We start from the raw sequence: 25,355 nt of genomic DNA on the forward strand, positions 1-25,355 counted from the left end.
GGATGGGAAATCCATTTTCTGATCAGCGATAATCCTAAAGTGCTTTCTCAACTCGAAAAGATACACTAATGATACAGGAATTACTGAAATGTAACCATTTCTGGCATGAAGCAAAGCAGATACTCAGTGGTGCACAGCAACTATATAACAGTTTAGGACAGGAAGTGAAGATTACCACATTCTTACTGAAATTTCAGGAGGAATTTCCGATAGTCAGGACCACAGAATCTGACAGGATACCATGGCTAACATACACGTTTTCTTGATGAAAGTATCATAGAATCTTCAATGCTGTCTCCCTTGTGAGGTTTCAGAGTGGTAGCCGTGTTAGTCTGTATCAGCAAAAACAACAAGGAGTCCTTGTGGCACCTTTGAGACTAACAAATTTATTTGGGCATAAGCTTTCGTGGGCTAGAACCCATTTCATCAGATGCATGAAGTGGAAAATACAGGAGCAGGTATAAATACATGAAAGGATGGGAGTTGCCTTACCAAGTGTGAGGTCAGTCTAACGAGACAATTCACTTAACAGCAGGATACCAAGGGAGGAAAGATAACTTTTGAAGTGGTAATGAGAGTGGTCCATTTCAGACAGTTGACAAGAAGATGTGAGTAACAGTAGGGGGAAATTAGTATTGGGGAAAATAGGTTTAGATTTTGTAATAACCCAACCACTCCCAGTCTTTATTCAGGCCTCATCTGATGGTGTCCAGTTTGCAAATTAATTCCAGTTCTGCAGTTTCACATTGGAGTCTGTTTTTGAAGTTTTTTTGTTGAATTGCCACTTTTAGGTCTGTTATTGAGTGACCAGAGAGGTTGAAGTGTTCTCCTACTGGTTTTTGAATGTTATGATTCCTGATGTCAGATTTGTGTCCATTTATTCTTTTGCGTAGAGACTGTCTGGTTTGGCCAATGTACATGGCAGAGGGGCATTGCTGGCACATGATGGCATATATCACATTGGTAGATGTGCCGGGGAATGAGCTCCGGATGGAGTGGCTGATGTGGTTAGGTCCTATGATGGTGTCACTTGAATAGATATGTGGACAGAGTTGGCACCGGGGTTTGTTGCAGGGTTTGGTTCCTGGGTTGGTGTTTTTGTTGTGTGGTGTGTAGTTGCTGGTGAGTATTTGCTTCAGGTTGGGGGGCTGTCTGTAAGCAAGGATTGGCCTGTCTCCCAAGATCTGTGAGAGTGAGGGATCGTCCTTCCGGATAGGTTGTAGATCCTTGATGATGCGCTGGAGAGGTTTTAGTTGTTCCCTATCGTCTAATTTCTACTACTCTGGCCAGTCTAGTCTTAAAGTGTCTCAAGAGATGGGGCTTCCACCACTTGCACTGGGATACAATTCCACAGTCTCGTAGATCTCCTTTTTAGGCAGTTTCTCACTAACATTCAGTCAGGACAAGGGCCATGCTGGGCATTTATTCTGCTTTGAAGGGACAGCACACACCACTACAATCTTCCTCCCAGATAGTGTGAGTCTCCTTTACTGAGCTGGCTATCCAGGTAGATACTACGCTGTGAGAGAAAGGGCAGGCATTCATCTCTAGCAATGCTCCTCATCTCTTTAGCCACTGGTAACAGTGGTTGGATATTAGAATACGTTGCCCTTTGGGGTGAAAAATCTTTCCACCTTCAAAACCCTGCTAATGGCAAGGTACAGGGAAACTTGACTCTGCACTTGTAATTCCTTTGGTTTCCCAAAGCAGGTTTCACTTTGGGAAACAGATTAAAATGACGTCCCCGAGGCATCTACGAGGTGAGAGTATGAATCAATTTTTCAATTTCACAAATTCACTGTAGCTTAACCAATCCCTCCCCTCCCCCCAAGCCACTGGTATCTCTGGGAATTGATTGAGGCTTTACTGATTGGCAGCCAGGTACAGCAGTCAGCTAAAATCTGCCTGCTTTTGGAGGAATGCAGTATTCTGTGCCTGTCAGCTTCTTCTCCTGCATTTAGGACTATTTCCTGCTGCTGATTCAACTGACTAGTCCTGGGCAAACCTCCAAATGTTCAAAGATTTAGCTCAGATAAGCATCTAGATGCTTTTCCAGACCTCTTGAGTGGGCAAAACTGGTTCAGAACACTTATAATGACAACGATAATACTCAGTGGCTCTGAAAGTGCTTTACAAAGGAGGTCAGCCAGTATCATTATCTCCATTTTACAGATGGGGAAACTGAGGTAAAGAGAGGTGAAGTGACTTGTCCATGGTCATCCATCCAACACGCCAGTGGCAGAGCCACAGATAGAACATAAGAAGGGCCACAGTGGGTCAGATCAATGGTCCATCTAGCCCAATGTCCTGTCTTCCGACAGTGGCCAGGGCCAGATGCTTCACTCACAGAGTGAGTGAACAGAACAGGGCAATTAATTGAGTGATCCATCCCCTGTTGTACAGACCCAGCTTCTAGCAGTCAGAGGCTTAGGGACACCCAGAGCATGGGGTTGCGTCCCTAAACATCCTGGTTAATAGCCATTTATGGACCTATCCTCCTTGAACATATCTAATTCTTTTTTGACCCCAGTTATACTTTTGGCCTTCACCCTGGTTATGAGTTCCACAGTTGATTGTGTGTAGTGTGAAGAAGTACTTCCTTCTGCTTATTTTAAACCTTCTGCCTATTAATTTTCATTGGGTGACCCCTGCTTCTTGTGTTATGTGAAGGGGTAAATAACACTTCCTTTTTCACTTGCTCCAAACCATTCATGATTTTACAGACTTCTATCATATCTCCCCTCAGTTGTCTCTTTTCCAAGCTGAATAGTCCCAGTCTTTTTTAATCTCTTCTCCTATGGAAGCAGTGCCATACCCCTAATCATTTTTGTTGCCTGTCTCTGTACTTTTTCCAATGAGATGGGGTGACCAGAACAACTGCACACAGTATTAAAGATGTGGGCCTACCATGGATCTATATAGTGGCCTTATGATATTTTCTGTTTTATTATCTATCCCTTTCCTAATGGTTTCTAACAGTGTTAGCTCTTTTGACTGCTACTGAATATTGAGCAAATGTTTTCAGAGAACTATCCACAATGACTCCAAGTTCTCTTTCTTGAGTGATAACAGCTAATTTAGACCCCATAATTTTGTATGTATAGTTGGGATTATGTTTTCCAATGTGCATGACTTTGCATGTATCAACATTGAATTTCATCTGCCATTTTCTTGTCAATCACCCAGTTTAGTGAGATCCCTTTGTAACTCTTCACAGTCAGATTTGGACTTACCTATCTTGAGTAATTTTGTATGGTCTTCAAACTTTGCCACCTCACTATTTAACCCTTTTTTTCCAGATCATTTATGGATATGTTGAACAGCACTCGTCCCAGTACAGATTCCTGGGAGACCCCGTTATTTACTTCTATCTGGTGTGAAAACTGACCTTTTATTCTTACCCTTTGTTTCCTATCTTTTAACCAGTTACTGATCCATGAGAGGACCTTCCCTCTTATCCCATGACTGCTTACTTTCCTTAAGAACCTTTGGTGATGGACCTTGTCAAAGGCTTTCTGAAAGTCCAAGTACACTTGATCACTTTGCCCATGTTTGTTGACATCCGTAAAGAATTCTAATAGATTGGAGAGGGATGATTTACCTTTCTCTTTCCCTATGTCCCTGGTACCTACATGGGTTGCAACAACAAGCTCCTCCCCAGAAGTGCATATAAGTCTGTCTAGATATCTCAAGAGGTCTGCAGCCTTCGTACCTGGCAGGCAATTCACCATGTGGTTCTCTCGGTCATCACAAACCCAGCTATCTATATTTCTAATGATCGAATCCCGCATTATTATTACCTGGCTCTTCCTAATAACTGGGGTTCCCTGGGTATCCTCAGTGTGAGAGGATACCATGACATCATCTAGAAGAAGGGTCCCAACCATGGTATTATTTCCCTCTGCTCCAGCTTGATGTTCTCCTTTAAGACTTTCATCCTTCTCAACAACACCAAGGCTCTCAGATTTGCTGGAGGTCAACTGTGTACCTGTCTGTCTCCGTTAGCTCCTCCAGTTCAGCCACTCGGGTCTTAAGAGCCCATACTTGGTCTCTGAGGGTCATGAGTTGCTTGCAACAAATGCAGACATATGTCACCTGCCCATAAGGCAGGTAATCATACACGTTGCAATCAGTCCCCACTCTGCTGCTGGGCTTCTGCCTGCATTATTTTTACTCTTGCAGCGTTTTTGTTCGTTTGTTTGTTCTTTGTTTTTTGGGGTCGAGGGTGATTTTTGGCTCAAGTTTCAAGTATGTTTGTTAGATCTGGCTCTCGTGTTCCCTCTTCAAACTCCCTTGTAAAATTCCCCTGTTCTCTAGCTCCTCTGGTCAATTAGCAGCTGTCTTTTTAAGCCCCTGTTTTCCTTGAGTTGGCTCTGCTCCCTTGCAAAGGGACTAGGGACCAAAGGACAGCAGGCTAGAGCCTTGTTAGGAAACTCTTAGCCTTGTCTAGCTGGTCGCTAGGCTCAGCATACACCCCCCCAAACAGACCACACTATAAACTTCAATCAAGATGGCACAAGGCAAGCAAGCCTCACTCCAAGGGTCACACAGTCACTCCTTAATCTGGAGAACTCCCTTACCAATCTCTCATTTGCTGGTCTTGTTTGCTAGCTCGAACCCAATTCTCCTGAGTCCCAAATCCAGTGCACTATCCATTAGATCATAGGAAGAGAGGGCCAGATTCTTAAAGAAGCAATGCCACTGTCTGCAGCTGCTTTATTCAACAATTCTCCAAATAATCTGTCAGTTTGGAAGGGAATGGTTGTGAAAGCTGCTTCTCTTGTGAATCGGACTTCAAGGTCTGGAGGAAGAGACATTGATGTGCTGTTAAGTTGGTTGCCTGGGCCCTAGGGGGGAATCAAACTGTATCCATTTGCAGCATCAGCTTCAAAAGGACTTTGAGGCAAATATTTTATTCAGCAGAGTTGGAGGCCTCCTGTCTCTAGAGGGCAAGAGTTTGCTGATTTCTGTACGACAGGCCTGAGGGTCTGGCTGCGGAGTCTCTGCTGGTGTTTGGTGCATTGAGTCACAACTGCGTCATGGAGCCGAACGTGAAAGGGCAATGCAGAATAGGCAAAGCAAAGTTGGGACAATCTTATTCACCTGTTTACAAACCCAGTAAAACTTTTAAACCTCTGATGTTCAAGTCAGACTTGAATGTTATGGGCCTCATTGATTTACATTAAGGCCCCCTTTACACCGTTCTGGGGGTGAAAAGCGGCATTATAGTGGGTGTAAGTGCAATTTATTCTCATTGGAAGAATTTACTCTGCCAGAGCAGTGCAAACTTTAATGAGTTTTGCAATCCAAGAGAGGAATTGCCGTTCCTGCACTGTCATAAGTACCTTCCCCTTTAGACAATGTGGTGTAATGGATAGCGCACAGGACTGGGAATCAAGGGACCTGATTCTATTACTGGCTCTGGCACTGGCCTGCTGGGTGACTCTGGGCAAGTCACGTCACCTCTCTGTGCCTCAGTTTCCCCCCATCTATAAAATGGAGATAATGGTACTGCTGTGCTTTGAGATATATTGATGAAAAGCACTATATAAGAACTGGGTATTATTATATTAAATCAGTTTTTTTATTGGGGCCCAACACCCCAATGAGTTAGGGAATTATCCCCATTGTGCAGATGGCAAATTGAAGCACAGAGCAGGGAACTGAACCTGGGTCTCTTAAGACTGAAGCTAGTGCCCTAACCACTGCCTGCTGGAGATATAGGACAAAGCCCCGTTACAAAGGAGACAAAGATGGCATTCGTCTTACCTATGCACCCTCTGGATTCTGGACTGCTCTAGGGGTCAAGACAATTGTCGGTGAAAAACGAGTCCTCACTCTGAGTTTGAAGCAACAAGCCAGAGGCAGCTTTATTTTCTTTAACACTTGCAAAGGGAGAGTACTCGCGGGCAGGGGTTCCCTTCCTGAGGCAGGTTTCCGTTAGATAAACAATTAAGGCAAGCATTTATACCCTTTGTTACATACAGTAATTATCAACAACTGCATTTTGTTTATACATATTCCTTCCTGATATCTTACTTTTCTCAACAATTTTCTGCTACAGTCTGCTTTCCATTCTTATCTAACACAAGGTCAAAACAATATCTCTTACAGTCTGTTCCCACTCGCCTAGGCCCTGCATTAAAGTCTCGTGTTATTAAATAGAAGAGTTAGCCTGACTCTTGCTCTTCCTGGAAGACTAAGATGTCTGTGCTTTTCCCAACTTCCACACTAGCTAAAGTAGAGCAGGCTTTGTCTGCTCTAAATTAAGGCAGCCTGTCCCAGGCTGACCATGGGATGCTGTGCAGCCCAAAATCCTGATAGTGCCATATGCTACAGGTCCGCCTCTGGGCCATTCCTCATGTTGAGGATGCTTACAATGACCTATGGGCTATTCTGGGGACACTCTTTCCTGGCCAGTTGCAGCTCTTTAGCTGGCAGTGTCTGGGGACTGGACTGGGGGACAGAATCTGTCTCTAAGATCTTTGATCTAAATCTCCCCTGCTGCAGTTTAAACCCAGTACTTCTTGTACTGTCCTCAGTGGATAAGGAGAACAATTAATTACCTGCCTCTTTATAACAACCTTTTACATTCTTGTCTAAGTTATTCTTCACTTGTTCTTTCACTATTTTAACCTCCCATCCTACCCTGTTTACAGTGACGTTCACTAATGTTACTCATCCAATCGCCGCTAACCCCTTTGGTGAAAACTGAAACAAAAAATAGCATTTAACACTTTGGCCATTGCTGCATTTTCTGTTATTGTCTTTCCCCTCTCATTGTGTAATGGGCCTACCCCGTCACTGGTCTTCCTTTTACTTCTAATGTATTTTTAAAATGTTTTCTTGTTACTCTTTATGTCCCTAGCTAATTTAATCATCTATAATTCTTAATGTAACCAAACTGATTTTTTTTACTTAGATTGTAAGCTCTTTGGGGCAAGGGCAGTCTTTTTGTTCTGTGCATGTACAGCACCTGATACATGACTGGGGCTCTTCCAAGACACATAGTTTTTATTAAGTTTTAGATGGAGAAACATTTTTACTTCCTATCTGAGGTTTCACACTGCGGGTTTGAACCATGGCCATTTCTAAGTCCAACAACAAGTCAACTGCACTACAGCAAACTCTTTCAGAATAAACAAGCTGGACAGTGTTGGCCTGTATTGGTGACGTTTTCTTCTAAGCGAGTGGGTAGGAAAGACATGCTGGATTATTTACTCCCAGCGCTGATGGAGAAGTGAGTGAATATACTTGGAGGAGGAAAAAAAAGTGTTTCATTAGATGTGTGATGCAAATGAGGCTATAACATGATGTCATAAATCCAGAGAGATAGAAACTGAGCAGTACTGTACCTGAAACTGGTGAGAATTCTTTTTATTACCTATTATTGTAAAATTAGGCTTTAAAAGGACTTGAAAATACATTTTTGGGGAAAAAGCTGATCTGACTGGAGAGATGTGCAAAGTGATTTAGCAGGATTTCTCCATCAGTAATTTCCTATGCTGCTTTGAAAACTAGATTACCTGATAAACTAGGCCCCAATTCAGAAAAGCACTTCTGCGTACACTTCACTTCAGCTGAAGACATTTTGACATAAGCACGTACTTAAATGCTTTCCTCAGTAAGGATGCTTTTCTGAACAAGAGTCGTAGCTTGTCAACTCCTTGGGGCAAGATCTAGGAGCCTGCTCCCATCCAAATAAATGACAAAACTCTCATTCATGTCAGCTGTGAAGAATAGGATGTGATAGGGCTGATTTTCCTATCACGTACTGATTTTTTACAAACAATTTCACCCACTTTTGTGGGGTCCCTGCCTTACCTATCATCTTATCTACACTATTGTCATGTTGACTCTAGACTCAGATCAGCTCATAGTGCCAGTATTGATTGCTCACATTATATTTTCAAACAAGCACCTTCATGCTTTTTCCCATGCCATCCCACCCCCATGCATGGGAAGAGCCCTCTGTATACATCCACAAGGTCGCCTCATTGTCTTCCTTCAAATCCCTCCTTAAAACTTTCATCTGCCGCGATGCCTATTAAAAAAATAATAAGGATTATGCAGGTTGCGTGCTATGACCACTGTCCATCATGCTAACCAGTATTGTTTCATTGTTCCCTTGAGCTTCCCCCAACCGTTTGTTCCATCCACCTGTAGTTTCTTGACTTATACTTAGATTTTATATGCAGTGTAGCTGTAGCTGTATCGATCCCAGGATATTAGAGAGACAAGGGGGGTGAGATAATATCTTTTATTGGACCAACTTCTATTGGTGAGAGAGACAAGTTTTTGAGGGATAGTAAAAAGCACAGGAGTAATACAAGCAAATTTAGACCACAGAACCAGAGCTTTCCATAGCTGTAATTTTGAACATTTTAACTATTAGCCTTGGAGGTGAAAGACCGTGTCTGCTTCATTGGCAGTGGGATAATCTCCCCCAAATAATGTCAGAGTGGTCTTGATTCTTCTTTAACGTTTTTGACAGCTGAGTCAAACATGTCAGTGATACAAGAGAACAAATTATACATGACATTTAATTCTTCATAGTTTAGCTTTTCTTTTCACAGAGGATAGTATCAGCACTCAGTTCTGATTCAGAGTTATTATAAATAATAACAAAAATCTTCAAAGGGCTATTAAAGCCTGGTGCCCCTAGTTAAATCAATCTCGAACTGTAAGAGATCAGATTGAGATGTATGTAGGAGGCAGATTATCTAACATTTCTAAATCACTTTACATGTCTCAGTTCTCTTTGGTTTCTTCTTTTAGTGGTAAAAGTTTGAGCTATTTTTTTCTTCGGGTTCTGACCATCAATGGATATTGATCACTTAATGAGGCCAGTCTTTCAGCTTCAAATAGCCTTTGATTAAACTTTCACTTGGCGGCCTTTCAAAATAGATTTTGTATCATCATGATGAATAACCTAGTTCCATAAGAATATTATAAAATGCAGATCTAAGAGAAAAACATAAGGGGATAAGCAGTGAGTTGAAATGAGAAGGCAGAAAGTTGAAGGAGGCATTGAGCAAATATGGAATAAATGAGTCATATACTCGGAGATGCTTTTGTGACACTTCAAATATTGTAAGATCAAAATTGTATTTAACTAGAAATGGATGTAATAATCATAGTCAAATGTATGAGTCTAGAGACTAAACCCTGTTAAATCTGAGTGTTCTGCATTTGCTATATAAAATCTGATTGTTTATGTGAAGAGGCTATAGACTTTCCGGGATGTTATCACAATATATGGAACTATAGACCATCCTAAAGAGGAGGAATTTATTATACTAAACGATGAACAAACTACAGACAACGAAATAGGATTCTACAGAGATCAAGTTCCAGCTTTCTCTTCCTTGTTTGTCAGTGACCATACGCTATCTAGAATTCCATCTAGCATGTAGAGACATCTAACAGCTGAATATCATACTGCAAGTAAATATTATTCATAAGGGAGGTAAGCCAGTGGCAAAGGAGGAAAGGGGCAAGGGTCTGCATGCCCAAGAGCTTCTTGGGAGAAGTAAATATATCATTAAGGATATGATAAACAGGAAGACATCATCTCATAGTAGTTAGCTTCAGTACATAAATGAGGATCAGATGGATTAAAAATCTATTTATTTTTAAAAAAAACTAAGTGCTTCAGAAAAAAGAATGGACTCTGTTGCAAGAGATGCCATTTGGGGTTAATCATCTACAGTTAACATCTACCTGGATGGCTTAAGAGCTTTTTTTCGATGGGGGCACACTCTTCTTTCAACACTCTACTTTCAACAGGAGTTGTTTTAGAATGTAAGATATTGATTCCAGCGTGTCCATATACCAGATAGCTCCAGATATCTCTGGGCACCTGTGATGGGTGTGAACCTGAGAAGGTTCATTGATTTGGAAAGGTTATAAAGGGAAAGTTTGAATGTTTATCTGAACTTTGATGATCTTTTTCGGTTGTCCTGTTTTCTATCCTATCTTCCCCTAATACCAACCCAGCCGGTCCTTCTCCCTTTCATCAGAGTACATCCATTCCTTCCACTACCATAATCCCTCAAAACTCCATCTCATTTTCCAACTGGCCTCAGACCTTCAGGGATAATTAAGGATGGCGTCTGGCACTTTCTTCCTCTGAACTATGACAAGCAGCTATATCTAACATTGACATTCTTGGGTGAGCATCAATTCCCCCACAACCTCCCCTCCTCCCCCCCCCCCCGACTCCAGAACAGCCATAGACCTTCTATAGAGCACCCAAGATGAGTTTCAGTAGAAGTAAGCCTCTTCCTTTTGGGAGTATGTGGGTGGGGTCACATCATCAAAAAGAAAAGGAGAAATGGGAAACCAGCTAAAACATGAGACCTAGAATGATTTTGGAATTAGTTGAAGATTTAGGTTAGAGGTTGGGTACAGTTCAGGATCTGGACAGGAGCTTAGCCAATTTTTTTATTGGAGCCAGTTCCACCTATTCAAACCAGATACCAGAGCAGGTTGTATTACGCAGGTATCTGCCAATGTCTATTTTTATAATGGAAACATAGATGGACCTTAAAAATAGCACTACTGGCTTGATACAGCAATTCTGCCTTAGGTCTGTTTCTGTGTTAATGTACTAATTAGCAATTAACATTTTTTGGGGGAAAAAATCTAATGACCAGCATTTATTATCCTTTGATAAACTGAGCATCACTTTCATAATGTCGCTGATTAAATGCCAATTTAGGACACTTAGGGTATGTCTACACTACGGGATTAATCCGAATTTATATAATTCGAATTTGGGAAACAGATTGTATAAATTCGATTGTATGCGGCCACACTAAGCACATTAATTCGGCGGTGTGCGTCCATGTACCGGGGCTAGCGTCGATTTCTGGAGCGTTGCACTGTGGGTAGCTATCCCATAGCTATCCCATAGTTCCTGCAGTCTCCTCCGCCCATTGGAATTCTGGGTTGAGATCCCAATGCCTAATGGGGCCAAAAACATTGTCGCGGGTGGTTCTGGGTATATCCTCCCCCCTCTCCAGGAAGCAATGGCAGACAACCGTTTCCCGCCTTTTTCCTGGGTGAACAGTGCAGACGCCATACCACGGCAAGCATGGAGCCCGCTCAGCTCAAGACAGCAGTCATGAACATTGTAAATACCTCGCGCCTTATCGTGCAGTTTATGCTGAACAAGAACCTGGAAAACCAGGTGGCGAGGAGCAGGCTACAGCAGCGCGGCGACGAGAGTGATGAGGATATAGACATGGAATTCTATCGAACCGCGGGACCCGGTGCTTTGGAGATCATGCTGTTAATGGGGCAGGTTATAGGCATGGAACGCCGATTCTGGGCCCAGGAAACAAGCACAGACTGGTGGGACCGCATAGTGTTGCAGGTGTGGGACGATTCCCAGTGGCTGCGGAACTTTCGCATGCGTAAGGGCACTTTCATGGAACTTTGTGACTTGCTTTCCCCTGCCCTGAAGCGCCAGAATACCAAGATGAGAGCAGCCCTCACAGTTGAGAAGCGAGTGGCAATAGCCCTGTGGAAGCTTGCAACGCCAGACAGCTACCGGTCAGTCGGGAATCAATTTGGAGTGGGCAAATCTACTGTGGGGGCTGTTGTGATGCAAGTAGCCAAAGCAATCACTGAGGTGCTGCTACAAAAGCTAGTGACTCTGGGAGATGTGCAGGTCATAGTGGATGGCTTTGCTGCAATGGGATTCCCTAACTGTGGTGGGGCGATAGATGGAACCCACATCCCTATCTTGGCACCGGAGCACCAGGGTACCCAGTACATAAACCGCAAGGGGTACTTTTCAATGGTGCTGCAAGCACTTGTGGATCACAAGGGACGTTTCACCAACATCAACGCGGGCTGGCCGGGAAGGGTTCATGATGCTCGCGTCTTCAGGAACACTACTCTGTTTAAAGGGCTGCAGCAAGGGACTTACTTCCCGGACCAGAAAATGACCGTTGGGGATGTTGAAATGCCAATAGTTATTCTTGGAGACCCAGCCTACCACTTAATGCCATGGCTCATGAAGCCATACACAGGCAGCCTGGACAGGAGTCAGGAGCTGTTTAACTACAGGCTGAGCAAGTGCAGAATGGTGGCAGAATGTGCATTTGGCCGTTTAAAAGGTCGCTGGCGATCGCTACTGACTCGCTCAGACCTCAGCCAAAGAAATCTCCCCATTGTTATTTCTGCTTGCTGTGTGCTCCACAATCTCTGTGAAAGTAAGGGGGAGACCTTTATGGCAGGGTGGGAGGCTGAGGCAAATTGCCTGGCTGCTGATTACGCACAGCCAGACACCAGGGCGATTAGAAGAACACACCAGGAAGCGCTGTGCATCAGAGAAGCTTTGAAAACCAGTTTCATGACTGGCCAGGCTACAGTGTGAAATTTCTGTTTGTTTCTCCTTCATGAAAACCCGCCCCCTTTATTGACTCATTCTCTGTAAGGAACCCACCCTCCCCCTTCCCCCAGCTTGCTTTCAAACCAAATAAAGTCACTATCATTTAAAAATCATTTATTCTTTATTCATAGATTATAAAAAGAGGGAGGGAACCCGGGTGGGGTTTGGGAGGAGGGAAGGAAAAGGCCATTAAAAAATGGTTAAAAAAATGACAGCCTTTTGCTTGGGCTGTCCACTGGGGTGGAATGGGAAAGTGTACGGAGCCTCCCCCCCGCTTTCTTACACGTCTGGGTGAGGAAGCTATGGAACATAGTGAGGGGGGAGGGGGGTTATACAGGGGCTGTAGCGGCACTCTGTTATGAAAACCAGCCCCCTTTATTGACTCATTCATTCTCTGTAAGGAACCCACCCTCCCCGTTCCCCCAGCTTTCTTTCAAAGGAAATAAAGTCACTATCGTTTAAAAATCATGTATTCTTTATTAAGTGATTATAAACATAGGGAGAGAACCAAGAAGGTAATCTGGGTGAGGTTTGGGAGGAGGATAGGAGGGAAGTAAAAGGCCACTGAACAAATTCAATATAATGACAGCCTTTTGGTTGGGCTGTCCACTGGGGTGGAGTGGGAGGGTGCACGGAGCCTCCCCCCCGCGTTCTTACACGTCTGGGTGAGGGGGATATGGAACATGGTGAGGGGGGAGGGAGGTTATACAGCAGCTGCAGCGGCACTCTGTCATCCTGCTGCCGTTCCTGAAGCTCCACCAGACGCCGGAGCATGTCCGTTTGCTCACGCAGCAGCCCCAGCGTTGCAGCCTGCCACCTCTCATCTCGAGTGTCCCTCAAGACCTCACGTTCACTGGCATCTTTCCTAAATTTAGATACAGTGTCCTTCCACTCATTCAAATGAGCTCTTTCATTGCGGGTGGATTCCATTATTTCTGTGAACATGTCGTCTCGCGTCCTCTTTCTACGCCGCCTTATCTGAGATAGCCTTCGGGACGGAGGAGGGAGGCTTGAAAAATTTGCAGCTGCTGGAGGGAGGGTTGAAAGAAAGGAGAGAAGTTTTTAAACTGATACATTTTACAGAACAATGCTTATACTCTTTCATGGTGAAAAACACTATTCACATTACATAGCACATGTGATTTCAGTACAAGGTCGCATTTTCCATCTTAATATTGAGTGCCTGTGGCTTTGGTGTTAGAGATCACAGACGCAGGTCCGGGCAACAGAATTCAGCTTGCAGGCAGCCATGGTAAGCCATTGTCTTTCGGCTTCTGCGCCCTCCTTTCCCACATACCAAGCAAAGCCTGTTGACTGCTGCGGTTTTCCTGTTAACCTTCAGCAGCAGAAAACAAACTAACCACCCCCCCATCCAATTCTCTGGGATGATCGCTTTATCCTTCCCCCCACCGCGTGGCAGGTATCAGGGAAGATCCCTGCAGAAACCAAACTAACCCCCCTGCCCCCCTCCTCCCGCCATGAATTCCCTGGGATGATCAATGTACCCCTCTCCCGACCGCGTGGCTGGTAACAGGGAAGATCCCTGCTAGCCAAACGCGAAAAGCTCAGGGCCAATTCCCCCCCCTGTGCTTGGCTAACTGCAGGGAAGGATTTCTTTTCAGCCACAGGCAAACAACCCAGTAGGAACGGCCACCTCTGTCCCCTTAATTAAGTTCCCGTATTTCAACCAGGTTACCATGAGCGATATCACTCTCCTGAGGATTACACAGCAAGATAAAGAACGGATGTTGCTTGAATGCCAGCAAACACCGGGACCATACGCTGCCAGGCTTTGTCAGGCAATGATACCAGATTACTTGCTGCAAGCATGGCGTGGTCAAGTGTCCTACCATGGAGGACGGAATAAGGCTGCACTGCCCAGAAACCTTGTGGCAAGGCTTTTGGAGTACCTCCAGGAGAGCTTCATGGAGATGTCCCTGGAGGATTTCCGCTCCATCCCCAGACACGTTAACAGACTTTTCCAGTAGCTGTACTGGCCGCGAATGCATCCCAAGTCCTCAGGGCAAATTAATCATTAAAAAACGCTTGCTTTTAAACCATGTTTTATATTTTAAAAGGTAAACTCACCTGAGGTCCCTTCCATGGGGTCATGGTCTTGGCTACTGGCTTGGGAGGGTACTTCAGTCAGGCTGAGAAAAAGATCCTGGCTGTTGGGGAGAACGGAGTGCTGGGTGCTCTCTGCAAGATCGTCCTCCTCCTCCTCCTCCTCTTCCCCATCCGCAGAATCCTCAGGTGTAGCTGATGAGACTATCCCCGACCCGGAATCCACGGTCACAGGTGGGGTAGTGGTGGCAGCCCCCCCTAGAATTGCATGCAGCTCGGCGTAGAAGCGGCATGTCCACAGCTCTGACCCGGAGCGACCGTTAGCCTCCTTTGTTTTTTGATAGGCTTGTCTGAGCTCCTTGACTTTCACGCGGCACTGATCTGAGTCCCTATTGTGGCCTCTCTCCATCATGCCCTTGGAGATTTTTTCAAAAGTTTTGGCATTTCGTCTTTTCGAACGAAGTTCTGCTAGCACTGAATCTTCTCCCCATATAGCGATCAGATCCAGTACCTCCCGTACGGTCCATGCTGGTGCTCTTTTTCGATTATCAGCCTGCATGGTTACCTGTGCTGATGAGCTGAGCTATCTGTGGTCACCTGTGCTCTCCACGCTGGGCAAACAGGAAATGAAATTCAAATTTTCCTGGGGCTTTTCCTGTCTACCTGGCCAGTGCATGCGAGTTCAGATTGCTGTCCAGAGCGGTCACAATGGTGCACTCTGGGACAGCTCCCGGAGGCCAATACCATCGAATTGCGGCCACACTAACCCTAATTCGAAATGACAAAATCGATTTTGGCGCTACTCCGCTCGTCGGGGTGGAGTACAGAAATCGATTTTAAGAGCCCTTTATTTCGAAATAAATGGCTCCGTTGTGTGGACGGGTGCACGGTTAATTCGATTTAATGCGGCTAAATCCGATTTAAAGTCATAGTGTAGACCAGGCCTCTGTTATTGGAAACAGCACAGAAGAAACTGACACACATCCTGAATGATTTAGAGTTTAAAATGTTCATTAAAAATCCTATGTCTGTTCTGTCATGTGTAGGCTTTCCTTCGTATCTGACTTGACATTAGCTTGATTTTAGAGTAACAGGAGTTCAGATCCCCTTGTGTAACTTTCAAGGCTTTGGGCCCTTCATGCAGTAGACCTGGGATTGGAATAGCCAATGAGGAACACAGATGTCACATGACTTCCATCATGTGACCAATTCCAATGAATCCCTTCTGGCCTTTAAACTCTATGAATCTATGAACTAGATCGGTTTATAAATAATTCACCAACAACAACAAAAAAGGGTTCAGTGCATTTGGTTGTTTGTCCTCTGTGGATATATTTCACCAACTCTGTTAGTAACACTCCTAGGCAGAGACCCCTAGGCAGTGCAAACCACTGCTGGTTGAAGCTCATTCCAAGGCTGGCTTTTGAATACTATTTTATTTCAAATTAAAGGGTTCACTTGGCTTTACTGTGAACCGTTATGCCAAGAGGCAGCTTCTCTATTTTCTCAGATTATTGTTTTTGTAACAGCAGGGGGATCCAAAGGAATGAGGTAAGATCACACCGGATTTTTAGACAACCAACTTTGAATGCAGCCAGAGCCCTAAATACCGCAATGCCGACTTGCCCTAGAGCTGGCCTCAGACAGCACCACCCATCACAATAATACCTTTTTCAGTTCTATGCCCCCAGCCTCTCTCTCAAACCACACCCCACCTGCAATCCAGTTAATGGGGATGGGGAAGTCCATTACAGTAACACCTATTGTGCTAAACATTGCACAGATACAGTGAGAACCAGTCCCTGCCCCGGACAACCTACAATCTACATAGGCAAGACAGGCAAATGGTGGGAGTGGAAAATGAGGCACAGAATTGAAGTGAGACTTACCCAAGGTCCTGAGCAGGTCAATGGCACAGCCACGTCTCCTGACTCCCAATCTAGGGCCTATCCACTAAGCCTCTCCCAATGTACATTTATTTCCATACACATTCCTGAAAACTCTTGTTTAATCCCTCAGCTTTTCTCTTTATTACGCCTTTAAAGAACATATTAAAAGGGAAAGAGAAACCTCCCCCACACTCACACATAAACCTACAGTAATAAAGAGGACTGCTGAAATACCACAATCTCTAAGAACAGATTTCAAGTTTTACAGCTTGAATAGCCTCTCCCTGCTGTGTGGAAAATAATTAAGCAAAGGCAGTTCTCTGACCCAAACGATCCCTTATGACCTCAATTAGTGGGAGAAAATTCTCTCTTTCCATTAATCACAATTCCCTGGATGAACCCTTTCTTCAGGTGGCAAATCAAACTTAAAAATATAGTCTTTAGATTTTTATCTGTGAATAATGAAAATAAAATACAGGCTAATGTATACTAATGTAGCCCCATTTTAAAGCTAAAATTACAATCCAGTGACTGAAGCTCCCACTACAGTTTGCGAGAGGATACAGGATTCTATTTCACTTAGACTATAAGCAATCTGGGGTCAGAACTCTCTTTATTATATGTTTGTACAGAACCTGGCACAATGGAATCTTGGCTTCTAGAGGCTACTACAATACAAATAAAATAGTAATAATACTTCATTTCCTGTCTATTGTGTCTTTTTATACTTTTTGTGTCTATTTATAGAACATGATACTTTAGCATGGTCTATTAAGAGAGACAGAAACAGGTGAACTTCAGAAAAATAAATCCAATACAAACAAATCGAAACTCATACTGATTTACTTGTTTCCACTTGTGTCTTCAAGTGTCTTTTTACTATATTAATGAGATCATTAGCAGCACTAGAACACAATGAAAGTTATGGCCTGTTAGCTTAATCCATCATACACACACCTGCTACTGTTGCCACAAAAGAATAATATACCACCAGAATAAGATATTAAAATGTAACTATTATGGAAAGTGCCAGGTGGGTCACCATTCTATTATGCATGTAAACTATATTTGGGATTTAATGGGCTGCTCTGTATTGACTCATGTACAACAAATACATATTAATAGATGGTTTTCTAGCTAACAATCAAGCTTGACGTTAGTGTTCAGTCATCTGCGTCTTTATAAGTATTCTTGGTCGATGTGTCACTGCTATGTGTCATCATCATATATTAGGCATTAGGCTTACAAGTCATGATGCATCACTCTTATTTTAGAAGGTTTATCACACACACACACACACACACACACACACACACACACACACACGCCAGCATGTTCCAAAACAAATTATTGGCCACACTGGATCATATAAGATTGCACCACCCAGTCTGTCAGTGTCCAATATAGAATGTTTCGGGTAAGGGTAATGCCCTCCCACCTCCCATAGTGCAATCAGATAATTGTGTGATGCTGTACATGGGTATTGTGGCTAGAATTCCTCTCTGACCCCTTCAATGTATCAGTTCGCATCACAGAAACAAGAATATTTTAGGGACTTAAATTCTTGCTCACTCATTAATTATATGCACCCAAACTTCAGGGAAGAGGAACAAGCAAGTAGAAAGATTTGTAAATCTTGAAATCAATGACTAATTTTGCAGCACATTCAAATCCGGTAGTAGCTTATTTATCACAGCCATTCTTATGGTACATTCTGTACTAAATTATGTAGTACTGTATATTTTACTGAGATTATTGCTTACTGCACAAAAGAAAAATTGTTTCACGGTCACTCCCTCACCTGTTTGTTGTCTCTCATCTAAACTTTTATTGTAAACTCTTTAGCGCAGAAGCCTCATGGCATTGGGGTCACGCAAATAAATATGTTCAAGAGAAACTATCTGTGGGGAGCAAACGGATGAGAGCCCAGATATTGTTTCCTAGCTTGCCTGTTGTAGCTAGATCTCCACACATACTGGATGTGGTTACATGGCATTGTGCACTGATATAAGAGTCTCCGGTGCACAATGGTTAGGCAAGCTTCTGAGCCAAACAGCATCTCTCATGAATACAGTTAGAGGACAGAGGACTTAACTGAGCCTCTGAGTTAAGTCCTTCCTTTGCTAAAATCAAGGAGCTTCGTTATGTGCTCTGAATTTGATCTGAAGGGAGCTTATGTTGTATATGCCGCTAAATCCCAAGTCACAGTAAACCTCTCACATTTGGAAGACAGACATAGTACTAAGGGCTGCCATTGTTTTCAGTAAGCCCTATTTCTGTCTACTAGGAGGAAATTCATTTCATTTGCCATACCTGTGTAAAGCTTAAGACCATGGTGGAGAGGCGCGGTGTCTGATTCTGGTCCAATCACTGATATATAGAAATCCTACCCTCCTGTGCATCACTTGCTCAGCCTGTCAGGGCCACTGGATCTACATACTCATGAATCTAATAATTTCCCCCCATGGCTTACCATTGTTCCACCAACCACCCCAATGCCACCCTCCCATATGGATGGGGAGCCGCCTTCTATAATAAAGTTAGCAGCATTCAGTAACAAAGGAGCTTTCAAGTAACTGGTATTTCTTAACATAATTAGGAATTAATATAGTAAAGACTCAGGATAATTGGAACATGTCATAATATTTCTCAAGACCACTGATATCAGCATTGGTTAGTGCTTTGAGCAGGATATGGAGGGCCAGGACTCCTGGGTTCTGTTCCTGGTTCTGCTACTATTTTAGTGTGTGACTTTTGACGACTTCTCATTAAACCACTGACACTGCACTTCAGTGCCCTTCTGTACACTAGGCATGGTATAATACTTCTTTAGCTCAGAGCGGTGGTGTTGTGAGGATAAAGTAATGAACTCTTTTAAAAAAGATGTCTGGATGTACCGAAATACTTGGAAAAGTACTAGAGAAGGAGTATTGTTTTAAGCAATGAACCTTTACATGCATTTCCTTTTTACGTCTTACTCTAAAAAGCATCCTGCTATATTGTCATTGGGCTTTAGTTGATTTTTAAAGGCCTGAGATCAATGCCACTGAGTATATTCCTTCCCCGGTCATAAAAATATGACTCAAGCAGTAAACTAATTATCTGAGATGGGCATATTTCAAGGCGGTTCAGATCTAAGCATTTCATTTGGGTCCACTTCTACACGTTGGAACACTCTACCAATTCACCACACTAAGACCTATGTCACTGCAGTGCTCACTACCTTGTTAACACCAATTTTGATCAGAAATGAACAGGAAATAGACCTCAGCCCAGATGCTGAAGCATCAAGGGAGTGGGAGGGGAGAGCAGACTCCTAGCCACTAAAGAATGAAGATAAGAGTTCTGATGCATAAACCAATGATAAGAAAAGAGCCATTCACATAAATATACTTAGACCTCTGGTCTGGATGTCTCACAGGAAAAGGGGACCTTGTCAGATGTGGTTGGAGTCATCAAGAGATGGCTCTCCTATGGCGTTTTCCCAATGCCTCCTTATCAGTGTGGTTAGCAAGATATTACTGGATACTCAACATCCTGAAGAATTCTCCCTCTGGGTTTTTAATAATTAAACCTATTTAGCTGAACATTGAGACAAACTCATTGCACTGCTGAGATAAAGGGTGATTTCAAAATGAAGATTTAATGCTGTTTGATTAAAATAGTCCTGTAGGCAAGATATGGCATACGGCAGCCAAGACGGCTTAGAATTTAGTTTTTAAAAAGGGGAATTGGAAGACTTTTGCTGGCATTTTCAGAAGGTGTCAAAGGGAGAAAGTGACTGGGATTTGGGAGCCTCTGTTGAAAATCCCAGCCTGTATTATTATGTATTTGTCCCCCTCTCCCACCAAAATCAAAGGTCTGAATATTAGAACTCACCGCTTGTCAATTCCACCCAGGGGCCCACTAGGGATGTGCCTTTTTTTTTTTTTTTTTTTTTTTGCAAGATAGCTATTCTCTGCAAAAGCCCATAGTGCCTGATGAACTGGAAAAACTATAGTGGCAAAAGCAATTTAATGCCAGTACATGTGGATCTATACTAGGAAGGGTTTGTTGGTATCACTATACGAGCAAAACAGGTGTAGACCTGGCCTGTGTAAACCTGAAATCCATTGAATTTACTTTGTCATGTGTTTGGGTAAATATTAATTGGTTATGCTAATTAAATTGGAACCAAATCCTGCACGACTGGTGCAGGGACTTTCCAAAGTCATGCTGTGTTGGTGAAATATTCTACAGATTATGGAATAAATCAACAAAGCCACCCAGTCTTTCCCTTCAGCTTGTTTATTTTTTCCAGTTTCAGTTCAAGGCTTGTAGCATCTTTATAGTACACAGTCACGAAACAAGTTGACTGTTCATCCACCGTGAAATGATTTTTTTTAAATTTGTACCCATTATCTGAATAGGAAGAAGCTTTGCTTTTGTTGTTTATTGAGCTAGCTAAGGGGCTTTCAGTAATACAAAAGTGATTGAAAAGAATAGCTGAACATTCTCTTGTATTACTGACTCCTCTGGTTTAATTTGCAGCATCCATGCCAAGTTGCCGTGGCAAGAAAGTATGGTGGTTCCATCTTCACTCTCTTCCTTAAACTAATTAGTCTACATAATAGAATCGCCTACAGCATCAGAGAAAAGTCTAGATTTTGTTAATGACTGACATTCAGTTCTATTCGCTTTGGCAAGAAAACATGGAGAAAGTCTAGGACTCCAAGCAGTATTTTTTCTTGTCTTGTCAAACTCTTTCCCTCTATGTTTATTGCGGTGATACTGTTTCCTCCACGCTCATCGTAACTGAAATGAAAACATGAGTACGATGTATGCGGCTTGTGCCTAAGGGTTATTTCTTGCGGTGTTACATGGTGAGGTTTATGTATTTTAACCATGTCACGGTTGTTCCAGCCAAAATAGAAAATGTTTAGCATAACCCAGTCACTAGGGTAGTGCAAATCAGTACTGTAATAAAGACAGCAGTGCCGACTGGGAGCATTCACAAAGCATTTAGCTACTGTTGTGGCATATTTACAACACATAGGTGAGTATTTCTATCTTTTCTTTATTAGAAGACCAAATGATCTTTGAGAAAGAATGGACAGCCAAGTACTGAACATCTCCAAGTTTCATTTTAAAGGGACACGACCATTTTAGATCCAATGAAAAATTGGATTGCATGAAATTTATTTTTGTGAAAAGAGATGTTTTCAGACATAACCCAAATCCAATGAAATTAAGGGCTTTGAAATCCAGATGTGACACAGGACCTCATCATATGGTGGGGCAAGTTCATGGGAATTGGAAAGTGAAACTGACTAGAAACAAAAGTGAAATTGATCCGTTTAGTGTAATTGTTTCAGCTGAGTGAACTGTTGAAGGTAAAGAACAGAAGGTAAAAGAGAGGATTTAAATTCTTTCAAATTTAATACTCCAATCACTGTTCGCAAAGCATTAGGTCTTGTAGATATTGGTTTGGATATTTATGAACAATTTAGTTACACTTCCTTTTGTCTGATAGCTTGTAGATGTGCATTCAAACTAGAGCTGTGCGAATGACTGAGTTTTGGTTCACTGGCCATACTGAAAAATAAAAATAAAAAAGGTCAAACATAAATGTCATACTTCAGTGCTTGACTCTCATAAGGCTGATCTAATATGTGATGCGATCCTATAAAGGGTTGCAGGAGTAAATCTACACTTGAAAACACAGAACGTCAAGCTTACAGGCCTTGCATCCAGCTCAATGCAGTTTAGTGCAGGATCTCAGGCATGGGAAGAGAAGAAGATGGAAGTTCAGCACTGCTAATAAAAATGGCAGAAGTTGACGGATGAGCTGCCAAATGGGTCAGGGGAATTCGTGGGCATAGCTGAGTAATGAAGACATTACCCTGCTCTAGTGCCCTCCGTCCAAAGATTACAGAGTGCTTTACAACCTTTAATGAATTAGTGCCTAATAGGAGCTTTAGCATTTGCTTAAAGAGGTGCAGGATCAAAATCTTAATGTTCACAATACGCCTGGGAGGTATTAGTCCTCCCATTATACAGATGGGAAAACTAAGAGGCAAGGTGAGTTGCCCACAAGTTGGCAGCATAGCAGGGAATAAAACCCAATTTAGGTCACCACCAGGTCCATAATCTAACTTCTAGCAGAGTCTTTTTGTTCTGTGTTGTACAGCTCCTAGCACAACGGGGTCCTGGTCCATGACTGAGGCTCCTAGGTGATGCTACTGCAATACAAATAAATAAATAAATAACAGCAGCAACAGCAGATCAGGTTGCTTCTCAACAGCCGGCTGAGTATTTGGGATTTGCCGGGACCTCCTTGTATTAAACGAGGAGATGTTAAACATGGAGGGAACAGCCGTTGATTTATTTTGCTGTCATTAACAAGAGCAGCAGAACAATGCATACTCATTATATTCACAGAAAAAGCTTTTGCAGTGACTCGTATGGACCAGTGAGCTCCTCCAATCACACCCATGTGCTGAGAAAATTACTGAACGCCCACTAACAGCCTGCAAAGCTCAATATTGATCAGCTAATATCATGCTGGGCTGTGACAGATTAGAAGTGTGACCTGCGAGGGTAAGATACTAATAAACTAGCAAGGGAAGACGCCACAGAGACTGAATGATTCATGCCCTCTGAGCTTTCACAGAACAAATTCTGTCACCCTAAGAGTGCACAGAGCCAACAAAGAGGTTTTCTTTGGAAGCAACTAGACATCTGTTGCAATCAGAGTGACACAGATGGGACACATTGTATCTATGCCTCTCAATTGCACCTCATTAAAGGGTACATTACTCCTTTTGGACCCAGGCTTACCTCTGTCCTACCAAACCTGGTGCTATCTGGCTGGCTATTGACCTCACAAATGTTGAACACTGGAACTGGTATTACAGGAGGAGACATACATATTGACATACATTTTTCTAAAGCCCTTCTATCACTTACTAATGTTTTGGTGTTAACTTTTAAACCCCAGTAAGGACCAGTTCTGAAATCTCACACTGAGCTTCTAACACTTATCTTGCTCTTTTCAATAGGGTATCTGGTCCTACGGGCATGCAGCTCAGGAATGGGCATGGCTCATACTCTGATTTACCGATTTTAAGGACAGAAGAGATCATTAGGTCATCCTAGTTACTCCTGTATTGAGCCCAATAACTTGTATTTAACTAAAGCATATCCTCCAGAAAGGCATCCAGTCTGGAGCTGATTACTTCAAGAGATGGAGAATCCACCACTGCCTATGGTAGTTTGTTCTAATAGAGAATCACCCTCACTGTTAAAAAAATAATTTTGGCCTTATTTCTAATTTGAATTTGTCTAACTTCCAGCCAGTGGTTCTTTTTAACTTAGCAGAGAAAGGCATAATGAACCCATTAGTCCCTGATATTTTCTCCCCGTAAAATATTTATATACTGTAATCAAGAGCGCTCTTGATCTTTTTAAGAGCTAAACAGATTATGGCATTTCTAAGGCTATGGGATGCCCTTGCCTCTGACTGATGAAATCACAGAAATCACCTCTTTTCTTTTTCAGATGTAGTTTCTCTAAGTTATGGCAATATACTGCAGTTTGGGTTTTTAAATCTAATTTTAATGCTCTTTTGAAGGAGTCGCTTGTCACAGTGATGGCAAACAGCTACCATATACATAACATTGTAATACTTCGTAGTTGCTGTCAGTTCACACTGAACTAGGCTAAAATGCAAGTGCATATAATGAGCTGACAGAAAACTTCAGTTATTATTGATAATTAAGGGGAGGACAGGAGTGCCTAGAGACCCCAACCAAGGTCAATGCGCCTTTGTGCCAGGTGCTGTACATACACATAGTAAGACAGTTCCTGCCCTGAAGAGATTACAATCTAAATCGGCAAGACATACATGTCAAATAACATCTTTCCAATTTTGTTGCTTACCTTGCTCGCTTCTGTGAGGATTGGAGAGTCTCACTTTATCTTCCATCTGCAACATCTCTAGATCCCTGCACCCTAGCCAGTAAGCTACTCCATCCCCCTCTGGGGCCTGGGCAGGATTGTTTCCTACAACACATTTTTCTAGTGCTTTGTACAGACTAGTTTTAAGCATCTTATGTGATGATACTTCAGTCACTTCCCTTGGGTGTTGCTCTACAGTCTAACAGACTTATTCTGTCCAAGTGAGATTCAGGATTTCTTAGTGTTCCATTTCCTGTTTTACAAACAATGGATAGAAATGATTCGTTTACAATTTTCTCCTGTTGATCATTGTGAATTGCAGTGTCTAAAGAAATATGCCACTGCATGCACACAGAATTGGCAGGAAAATCTTGTTTGCCACTGACAAACCATCAGCTATTAGGTCCTAATGAAAGATTCTCAACAAATTGATTAGAAGATTCAGCAATGGTTGGTCAACTTACTTTGTTCCTTTATTCCCTTTGGTCATGTGGCAGTAAGATACAGTTTTTTTGCCTTAGTTGAAAAGAGTTATGTTTAAGGGGAAAAACTGAACTTGTTTGAATCTTGGATTATTTTACTGCAGTTAGATAAACTAGATTGTTTAGAGAAGTTTCTTCCAGACGCAAGAAATGAATCTCAAACACATACACTTTGTAGAAGGCCTGAGACAGGAGGCATTAATCTTTTCTGAGGATATTTGAGAAGGCGCATATTTACGGTAACGTTATTTTGAGGCATCAGAAGTTAATCAAGAGAGCTATTTTGGTCTCTACTGTTGAGGTTTCACAATCTACATCACAGCATGAATCATTAATCTAACTAAGATGTGAAGTGTCCTCACACTCCATTATCTAAATAATAAATTTGGGAGCTTCTCTGCTGGTCTCTCTGCTACCTGAGGAGTCTAAAAAATCCTACTTGTTCTTGTCTGTTATTACTGAGAAAGAAGTAAGGGACCTGAAGAACAGACAGATGGTTTGTGACACTCTGCTCTCTACAATATCAGAGTGGAAGCTACCAAAATGAGCCTTGCTTGTCGCATAAATCCCCCTGTTTGG

Source organism: Emys orbicularis, chromosome 2, assembly GCF_028017835.1.
Source record: "Emys orbicularis isolate rEmyOrb1 chromosome 2, rEmyOrb1.hap1, whole genome shotgun sequence".
In the NCBI taxonomy this organism is placed as follows: domain Eukaryota; kingdom Metazoa; phylum Chordata; order Testudines; family Emydidae; genus Emys; species Emys orbicularis.